Consider the following 10808-nt stretch of genomic DNA (forward strand, 5'->3'; position numbering starts at 1 on the left):
TGTTGCCCTATGCCACCTTGAACTGTTGCCCTATGCCACCTTGAACTGTTGCCCTATGCCACTTCACCCTGCCTTGGAGCCAGCTGATCACAGACTGAAACCTTCACAAACTGAGCTCAATAAACATTTTCTTCCTTGATTTGAGGCGTTGGGTATTTTGTCGTCCCAAAAGAAAAGTAAGCAAGACAGTACCACTATATGTCATAATTTCTACCCAGCTTTAAGTGATGTAAGTGGAACCAAGAATTTAAAATATGTCTCCTCAACCTGCTATGGGGAATCTATTATTTGTTAAAACACACTGTACAGGGAAAAACAGATCTTTCTCACAAAACAGAGATAGATGTGCAATTCATTCACTTTCCTCCCAAAAAATGAAAACACAGGTTCAATTATTTTAATTGTCAGGCATGTCTAAGTGATGTTAAACTAGCATTTCTAACTCATGACTTAATAATTATCTTAAAAAATCAAAAGGGGTTTTATTTTAATGCATGTAAAAATAATTATATTTAAAATACAGTCATCTTTGAAAATATATTATGAGCAATTTGTTCGAATCCTCACTGACACATAGTGGAAAAACAGTCTGCCAATACATATTTTATTTAAATTCTTTACTATAGAAAATTTTTAAAATTCACTTTATGGAGCAATTACTACTCCTGCGAGGGAGAAATCTAGCATTGGTTACTTTTTCCTAAATATTATTTCAAGAACAAAATAGAGTGTCTTTTAATCATTCTAAAACACTTCATTATCAGGGTTTTTAAAAGGTGCCAGCCCGACCCACCCCCATGGGCGCACTGAGAAGGAGGCTGAGACTGGGCATGGTGGCGCGCACCTGTAATCTCAGTGCTTGGGAGGCTGAAAACAGGAGGATTATTGAGTCCAATTTGTGTAGTAAGACTCTGTAATCCCTGTATTGAATACATTAAAAAAAAAAGCACCTATCCACAGGTAAGAGGTCTACAGTTAGCAGTTCCACAAAGGGGAGACCCATGAGCTGTCAACTCCTGGGCCTGTGGCTTTCAACCAAGAGTAAGGGCTGGGGAGATGGATCAGTAGAATAAGCATTTCTCTGGCAAGTGCAAGGGTCTGAGTTCAATCCCCAGTTCCATCAAAAAAAAAAAAAAAAAAAAAAAGAGCTATGAAACCAAGAGTGACGTCCCTTCCAGGGGCACATCTGGTAGTATCTTCGAGCTTCTGCTTTGTCCTTTCCCCACTGCAGCAGAGTGGGTAAGAGGTGCCCACGGCACCTCATGTGCAGAGCCAGAGATGTTCCCTCATGCCCTTCCATGCACACTGCAGCCTCATGCCACAAAGATTCCTCCAGCCCAAAGAACAGGGCCTAGGGCTGGAAACTGTGGCCTAGAACATTCATGAACATCTAGAAAATATTCAAAATGTGAAATAAAAAAAGAGCATAAATGTTTAAAGTCTAGTTCTAGAACAGTTTTATCTAAACACACCAATTTTAGATGGTTTTAGTGAAACTTTAGTACATGATCTCAAAAAAAGATTTAAAATTCTGGGCATGGAATTATGGATAACACCCAAACTTCCCATTTTGATTCTAAAGTACAACTAAAGCTAGCTTGCCTTATGGGAAGTTCAGTTTTATAGTTTAGGTAACATAAATATTGTCACCAATTAAAAGAATGAAGCTGTTAATTAGAGCAGACATTTCACAGACATCTGTTGGGCAAGAGATGCGAGCCCCCATCTCTAACATTTAGCTCTTCTGGAAGGAAACAGAGTCAAGAAAGACAAGTTCAGTTCCAAGGAAGGAGATTTCAAATCCTTTCTAGGGAAAGGGAGACAGACTGCCAGGAACAACTGGAGAAAGTGAAATCAAAGGACGTGCTGCTTATTTCCCAAATGTTGACCCCATAACAAAGCCTACGTCCTCTGAAATTCTATGAAAAATACACATAGGAGCGGAGTTAGCTTCTGTGTGGTCAAACCAAATGAAAGGTTACAGACCCAAGCCAAAATATGACCTCGAGAAGGGTGGAGAGGACAAGCAGTAACCATGAATATTCAAGATGTGCTATTCCACTCGCACCCAGCACCCTGATAAGGAGTTAAGTTATACACACGTTTTATATATAGACTCTCACCCGAAGTCTCATGGGCTCACAGATAGGGCTTTTCAGAGCTGGCTGGCCCCAGGGTGGACACTGGGATTAAGAGTTTGTTGTGTGGTACTAAGTTACTTCACTGATTGGAATTAGCACTGTTCAGTGGGTGAGCTGAGTTGGGTTGGGAAGGTCTAACCCCATGTATGTAGGCCCACCCAACCATCTGTAGCTTACATGGAATAAAAAAGGAAGAGGAGGCTTTCTCTTTGCTGTTTGTTGCTCACTGCCTTCTGCCTGCCACACCATGAACTGTTTCTCTTCTCCAATGCCTCTCTGTCACACCATCCTGCCTGGGTGCCCACTGACTATGGACCACTACTGACTGCGGGCTGCAATAAACTTTTCTGCTTTAACTCTGGGTATCAGGGTATTTTTGTCCCACCAACAAAAAGAAAAGGAACCAACACATCATGTTATGCAAAACCTTCATTAACTGATAAGGAATGAAGCTAAAGGACCCCATGTGAAGACAATAATGAAGACAAAGATTCACAAAACAGAAATAGCTCATCTTCCAGGAGGGTTTAGAATGGTTTTCTTTGCTTTTAAGCGCTACACCTGCTTTGATCATGTCTGACTTATTAAAACGCAGGCAACCAGCTCAGGTGAGGTTAAATTCAATCTAAAATAAGCACCATCCAGAAAGACTTCCCCACTAATGGATGGAGAGACAAGATTAGCAGAGGCATAAGTGAAGGAAAAAGCAATTTTAAGTATGGGGTATGAAAAGAAAGGAAAATCTCCCTTAACCTCGCTAAAGGTCATTTACTGCTTTGTTTTGGTTCACTGTGTGGGGCTGACAACTGAATACAAAGCCTCACTCATGCTAAGCAGTTTTGCTGCCACTGAACACTGATGAGGATTTGCAAGACTCCTTGAGTTAGACGAACAAATAATGCACAAGTATAAGTTTAACCCACAGTCAAAAATTCTCCAAAGATCAATCTTTGACTCAATAACCCTTTCTTATACGCTTGTATGTCTTCGAGTCAAAGAGTTTATGGATGTGCTTAGAAGAAATGATTAACCGTAAATAGATTCTTTTTCTAAGTTCTCATGTTAGCACTTGAATAGCTTGTTTCTACCACCTTAAGGCATATTTATATTACATATTACCCGAAAGATCTTTTTAGGAGTGTTTCTCTTTCAATGTTAGCATTCACATCGATTAAATGTGAAGATGTAGAAATAGCCAGTCTCTGATTTTACAGAGTTATACAGGACCATTATCTGGTTGGAGAGAGGCCAGTCCAAGTGCACTGCATTGGGAAGCTGCTGAGGGCTAAGAGGACAGGTTCAAAGCAAAAAAAAAAAAAAAAAAAAGGACACACAAGTTATTTTTCAAAAGTAGTTGGCATTACAAAGTTATTGAATGACAAAATACAAAAATTTCCTGCAGGAATAAAAGCACTATGCATTTCCTGTACCAAGATGTGTCAGATGAGCAATGGAAAATTTTTTTTTCATAATTATTCTTTTTAAAAATATGTTCAACATCTAGGGGCCGGGGAGATGGTTTAGTGGAATAAGCAGTTCCCTAGTAAGCACAAGGGCCTGAGTTCAATCCCCAGTTCTGCCAAAAAAAAAAAGCTCAACACCTAAAGAAAATGGCTTTGTGAAATATGGTCAATAAAGGCTGTAAAATGCTGTCAGTAAACATATCAGAGAAGTCTGAAGTCATTAAAAGCCTACCAACAAAGTAAACACAATAACTTTTTCAATATCGTATTTTCTAGAGCCAAGTATAACTTTGAAGGAATGGCCCATGTGCTGAAAATAAAAGGAAATGCCAAAGAGAAACACTAACTCGCCTGCTACCAGAAACTTCCCTGCCACATTCCTGCCTCACACAGCTACTTGAAACACAGACTTCTACATGCAAATACACAGGCGGCGCTGGTATAACTGGAGCAGGTGGAGGCCAAGCAGTGAGCCAGCAAGGAGCGGGGCTGACAAGCAGACTCAAAAGGGGGTGGGGGGAGGGAAGGCCCAGCATTTATTTACTGGGGACCAAGTCCCAAACTAAAATATCATCATTGATGTTTCCATCACAAACTTAATAGACTTTTTTATTATGATTCCTTCATTTTTTTTTTACTCATAGGTATTAATGGTAACATGCTAGCAGCTACCTAAGGAAATAAATTTGAAAAGGAAAGAGGACATGCTTATTTCTTCCAATAGCAACTATCACTAAGGTCTAACATACTGCATAAACTTTCATTATAGACTAGTCTGTTTAGATTGGCATCGGTATCCTGTACACAAATATGAGGCATAGATTTCACTTGAGAAGTATGCTTATGGGCCAGCCAAATAGCTCAGTGGGTTAAAGCACCTGCAAGCAGGTGCAGGGGCCGGGGGTTCGATCCCCGGGCCTGCAATGCTAGCCCTGCCCCAGGGGCACACTGAGAAAGCAACTGAGACTGGGTGTGGTGATGCACGCCTGTAACCCCAGCTTTGGGAGGCTGTAAACAGGTGGATCACTGAGTCTGATCTAGTAGTGAGACCCTGAACAACCTGTAGAGCTTTCCCTAAAATACAAAAAAAAAAAAAAGAAAGAAAGAAAAGAAAAGAATTATGCTTAATATTACCTAGCAGAGAAATTTAAAGTGGCAGAGCAAAGACCAGCCGCAAGCTATAGCCTCCCCAGAACGTGGAAGCAAGACCTCTGGAAAAAAAAAAAAAAAAAAAAAAAAAAAAAAAAAAATTGGTGAAGAATCCATGCCACTATGCCAGAGAATAAATGAGGAAGGAGTTAACAGGAAAATTAGTGCTATGGTTTGTGTCTCTATGTCCCCTCAAGGCGTCATGCAGTCATGGGGAGGGCGTCTAGAGTTGGTGATGAATTCAGGATTCAGTGCTGGGATTATGGGTGTGAGTGCTATACCCGCCCTGGGGTGGACAGCGCGAGTGCAACATGAGGGAAGGAGAGGGGCTCACTCTCTGCCACGGCTCCCCACACTTGCAGTTGCTGTTCTGCTGTCTTCTGCCACCATGACTGCTGCTCTCTGCCATGTGCCACCCTGCCTTGGAATCAGCTGACGATGGACTGAAACCTCCACAAACTGTGAGTTAAATGTTTCCTTTCCCTCAGCTAGAAAACCTGGGCACTACACAGAGGAAAGGAAGCAATCCACAGAGGTATCCCCAGCTCCCTCAGAGGGAGACGTAACCCCAAAGCAAGGTAAGCACAGCGAGGTGCAGCAACCCCAGGGAGCAACAGCAGGCCAACCAGCAGTGCTGGTCCCAAGCAAAACTCATGGTTATTGTAAACTGCAAAAGCTGCATGGGGTCTTACTCTGAAAGTAATGCAATCCACACGGCAGGCAAGAGCTTGAGAAGAAGTCCAGTGCAGTGCCCAACACACCCCAGAAGGTTCCTTCGGAGCTATTCTGGAAAGTCTTAACTGAGACTGAACTACAGAACAACTACACTTCAGGGCTTCCCACATGGACAGAGAGGGCGATGGCCTCAAGAGAGAGCTATGGACAGTTCATGGGCTAGACACAAACTCCTTTAGAAGTTTAGACTCAGGTGAAGAAAGATACTGAGGCCCCACCTCTCCATGCTAAGATGTATGGCCAGCTGTGTATCAATTTCAGAAGCTCAGCACTATCTTGCACATGCCACTGCAATTGGGCACAGCCTCACTGTGAACAGCTGCCATGGTGGGGAACGTTATTTATGATGTGCTTGTTTTAAAACAAAAAACATTAATGTACGAGTTTTTCTAAACTAAAACCTCAGTATTTGGGTTTAATCACAATGCTGGCCATGTGGAGTAAGTAGGATCTAGGTTGTAGTTGGGGTCTCTGGAGATGGGGAGCACCCCAAATCTCCCAGACCACTAAGCCAGAAAAAGCTGGCAGCTGGGGCACACAGAAGGCCACAAACCCTGCAGCAGCTGGGGTGAAGACTACCACAGGGGAGAATCCACTGAGCAGCTGCCCCAGCACAAAAGGTGGGCGGGAGTCAGCTTTCACATGCAGTAAGTGTGGAAAGATAGCATGTCTTAGTACTGATCAGTGGCTGTCCCCGTACCTGGCGGACTCCAATACTGCAGACCCCGGAAAGAAACAACTCATTCAAATATATGGATGAGTATTTTTTGGACTTATTTTTTTTTTCCTTCATTGTTTTTGGGGATTGTGATTTTTGTCTTTTTTTTATTTTGCTGTCTTTTTATATTTCTTTAGTTTATTCTCTCCATTACTTTTGCTAAGTCTATTAACTTACTATTTAGTAAGTTCCTTTATCTCACTTTTCTCATATTAATTTTCAAATTTTACTGCTTTGTTCCCCCCTTCTCACCCCATCTTTATCAGTGTTAAACCTTATCAATCTTCATAGAACTATTTCACCCTACACTATTATTGTTACATTCTGTTGATATTGGAGGAGCAGCTGCTGCATTCAGTAGATACTCACTGGATGTCAGTATTTGATTTGATACTGGCAAACAATGCAGAAAACATTTTTTAAAGACCCTACACTATCATCATCAGTGAACTTCATCCCAGGGACGCAAGGATGGTTCAATATGCGCATATGAATAAAGGTAACACATCACATAAAGAAAGCAAGGATAAAAATCATGCGACCATCTGAGTATATGGACAAAAAGTCAAAAAGAAAAATTCCAGCAACAACTGATTATTAAAAACAAAACAAAAGCCTGAAGGCAATGAGAAGGACCTTATCATAATGTGACACAAGCAATTTATGGCAAACCTACTAACGCCATCATATTAAATGGTCTGTAAGATTGAAAGCTTTTCTTTTCTCATCAGAAACAAGGCAAGGACAGACACTATCACCATTCCTATTCAATAGACTACTCAAAACATTAGCCAGAGAAATTATGCAAGAGAAACGGATAGGGAAATGTGCAAGAAAATGAAATTAGGAAAAAGAAAAACATTTACAACAGCATCAAAAAAAATCACATACTTAGGATTTAACATAACAAAATGTTAAAGATTTCTATAATGAGAATTATAGTACTTTTAAAAAGTATATAAAGAAGACATTAGAAAAATAAAAGAGGGGCTAGGGATCTAGCTCAGTGGCATAAGTGCCTGCCTGGTGAGCGCAAGGTCCAAGTCTGATCATTGGTACCCCCCCCAACAAAATAAAATTGAAAGATTACATAAAATTCCTGGAAAGGTACAACTAATATTGTCAAAATGGCCATATTTCTAAAACAATTACAGAGATTTAATGCAACCCCCCAAAAAGCAGCATTCCTCGCAGAGATAGATCAAACTCTAAAATTTGTGTGGAATCAGAAGAGATCCAGAATAGCAAAAATAGCCCTGAGTGACAAAAGCGAAGCACTGTGCATCTCAACCCCCGATTTGAAGTTATATCTCAAACTTACAAGGATCAAAGCAGCAAGACACTGGCACAAAAATGGGTGCATCGATGGGACGGAACAGAGGAAGCAGAAATGGCCGTGGCACATTGAGTCACTTGGATTTGACCAAAGGGGCCAGACACATGGGCCGGAGGACAAACAGCATCTGCGGCCCCCAAACCATCAGTCAATTTTTAGAAAAGGTACATTTAGGGGCGTATGATGCCCATGTGTGTGTTTTAGAACTATTTCTATTGACTAATTATTAATTTTAATTTCATGAGTTTTATTATAGTGAACAATCTGTGTACTTAACAGCCAAATAAAATTCAATAAAATGTTAAATTTTTAGTATATAATGAGTAAGATAAATACTAACATTTTCAACATTCACCATTTACCTGCTTACAGGATCTAAAAACAACAGCAGAAATAAACACCTACGTGAACTACAACGCAAATACAAACAGAATTCTACCACCGGAGCAATCTTTGCTTCACTTGTCACATGGAAGGCCATCGTCACACATGATCCCAGCACGTCCCCACACACGTCTCCCTTGCACTGCCAGCACGTGTGCTTAGCTCTCCTTTCCTGCTTGGCAGGCTCCCTCTTGTCACCGCTCATCCTCCTGTTTTGTCAGGAACTTCCTATATTATAGGATGTCCACTTAGCAAGAAAATAAAATACCAAAACTATCAAATATATAGTAAGTAGTTAGAATAAAGAGCAACTCCTCACCTGCTTATAACATCTAACAGCTAAGAGCAGAAATAAATTTCTATGTGAGCTACAATGCAAATCTCAATGAAACTCTATCAGAGAAGTACTCTTTACTTCAGCTATCCCATCTAAGACAGTCTTTACACGAGAACAGCCCTCGCCGCGCACAAGTCTGGCTTACGGCAATGGCACATGTGTTCTCTCTTCTCTGGTAGGACATACTTGACATCTTGCTGGTCCTCCTGCTTTCTTAGTAGGTTCTTGGGAGGTTTCACCTGTTTGTTCACTAGCTGGGCTCAGAATTCCTCTGAGGATTTCTTTGGGTAGATGCACACTCTTCCTCCCTTTTTGTAATAGGTCAATTATCAATTCCAGTTCCAATCCTCCAAGAAAATTTCCCTGTGGTATTTTGTGCTTGTTATTTTCTTTATCAACCATGAAACTATCTATACCTCATAACTTTAACACCAAGTGAAACACAATCAACCATGAGCCAACACTTTGTGTTTTGTGTGACAACACAGTTGCTGCATAACTCCCTCAGTAACATCAACTCCACCTTCTGTTTTGTTGTAAAATCTGACCACTTGTGGCTCACTTTGTGTTAAGGATTCACTGTCAATCTTGTTTGTTTGCTTGTTTGTTTCGATACAAGATCTCCTTATATAGTCCAGACTGACCTCGAGCTCACAGGATCCTGCTGACTCAGCCTCCCCGCTGCTTGGATTATAGGCATGTGGCACCACATTCACTATTAATCTTTCCACTGCAATATAATGTTGACAGCGTCAATACTACCTTATTTTCCTTCACCACACAGGAGACAAATGTTATATATCTGTGAAATTCAGAGATTGCACTATATGTTTCTCTATTGTGAAACTGCAACGTTTTTCAAGAATCTCAGCTTTGTTCTTGCTAAACTGCAACGTTTTTCAAGAATCTCAGCTTTGTTCTTGCTAAGAGTTCTGGTACTAGCCAAACTGATGTTCTTCCAGCAGATGTAACATCAATGGATAAATCGTAAACCAAATGTCAAATGTGATATTTGAGTAACTTTTTAAAACAGAAGCAGCAGCAATCCATCCACAGAGTCATACAGTTTGCTGAAACACCAAGAAAAACCTGAAGGGCTAAGGTCCAGGATGCATTTCTAAATTCAGGATACATTTCTAAATTCCATGTGTAAAATGTCTCCACATCCTCCAGGGCATACGTTTCTATGCCATATTTGGCAGGTTTGCTTGGCACATATTACCAAAAGCCTCAGCAAACCATTAATCACGTAAGTTGTTTATCAGGTGTCGTGTGTTCACAGGGGGTGTAAACTGATTGTTTGGAACAAAGTTTTCCAGTGGGTGAACAGCAGCCAGATTGGCAGATTTTTTCTCTTTCTTGGTAGGCCTTTTTGTCATCCAAGCACAGGCAATTTTCAAGGAAACCACACCTCTTGAGTGTCAAAGCTGTTGCACAAATCTCAACACATTTGACTTTTCCATAAATTCTTTATATTCTGATGATTAGGATGATAAAACCTGCTGTGAAGGCTTTTCATTCAGATAGTGAGATGTCATGATAAATATCTTTATTACTGATGTATGTAGGAAGATTTTTGTATTTCATTATTAGTGTATTTCAAAACATCTTGTAGCATGCTGTCAATTACAAACAACTTCCAACATTGAATCACAGTGCCCAGCCCTGGCAAGGACCTCAGAACATGTTCAGACTTAGATCTATCACTGGATCTTTCAGACATGCCTGACACTACTGGAACACTCCAACTCATCAACTACTTATTTACACTACCATTTTTGTCCTCATGAGTCAAGGTCTTCATGGTGTCCTACTCCTTCATATCTCTCATATCTCTACCTGACATTCCCTGTCACCACTCTGTCATGTATTCCTAACTTCCTCGGCTTACATGAGCCAAGTCATCATCAGTGGCCAAGTCACCTAATGATTTCCTTGCAACTTCCTCCCACAAACGGATTCTCATGCAAAACTATACCTAATTGGGCTAATTCTACAAGAAAAATCAAAAGAAAACATTTAATAAAAATTATAAACATATAAAAATATAACAGGATGCATAAAGTAGGCAAAACTAAGCCATGAATACTTTGACACATGTGTATATACTTTGCCGATTGTCCTATCAAGCGAACGTAGAGATTGCTTCTATATCCCCAAGTGAGCTACTGGGACCCAGCTACATTTGCTAAAGTGTATATTTTCATCAGAAAAGCATAGTGAGGTACGGGTGTATGCAACAGAGTATAAGGAATAGAGGACTATATTAATAAAAGATGGTAGGAAAACAGTACACATCCCAAAGATGGTATCTAGAGCCATAGTTCTCAATATATACCAAGATAAAACCAAACTAAATCAAAGATATGTTACAACAGACACAATCTGCTGCAAAATGAAACAGGCAAAACTCCTGAAGGCATAGGCCAGCACTTTCCAAACAGAATCTAAATAACATCAAGAATGAACAAGGGGCTGGGGAGATGGCTCAGTGGAATAAGTGCTTCCCTGGCAAGCACAAGGGCCTGAGTTCAATCCCCGGTTC

This window comes from Octodon degus, unplaced genomic scaffold (assembly GCF_000260255.1).
Source record: "Octodon degus isolate 3935 unplaced genomic scaffold, OctDeg1.0 scaffold00044, whole genome shotgun sequence".
NCBI lineage: Eukaryota > Metazoa > Chordata > Mammalia > Rodentia > Octodontidae > Octodon > Octodon degus.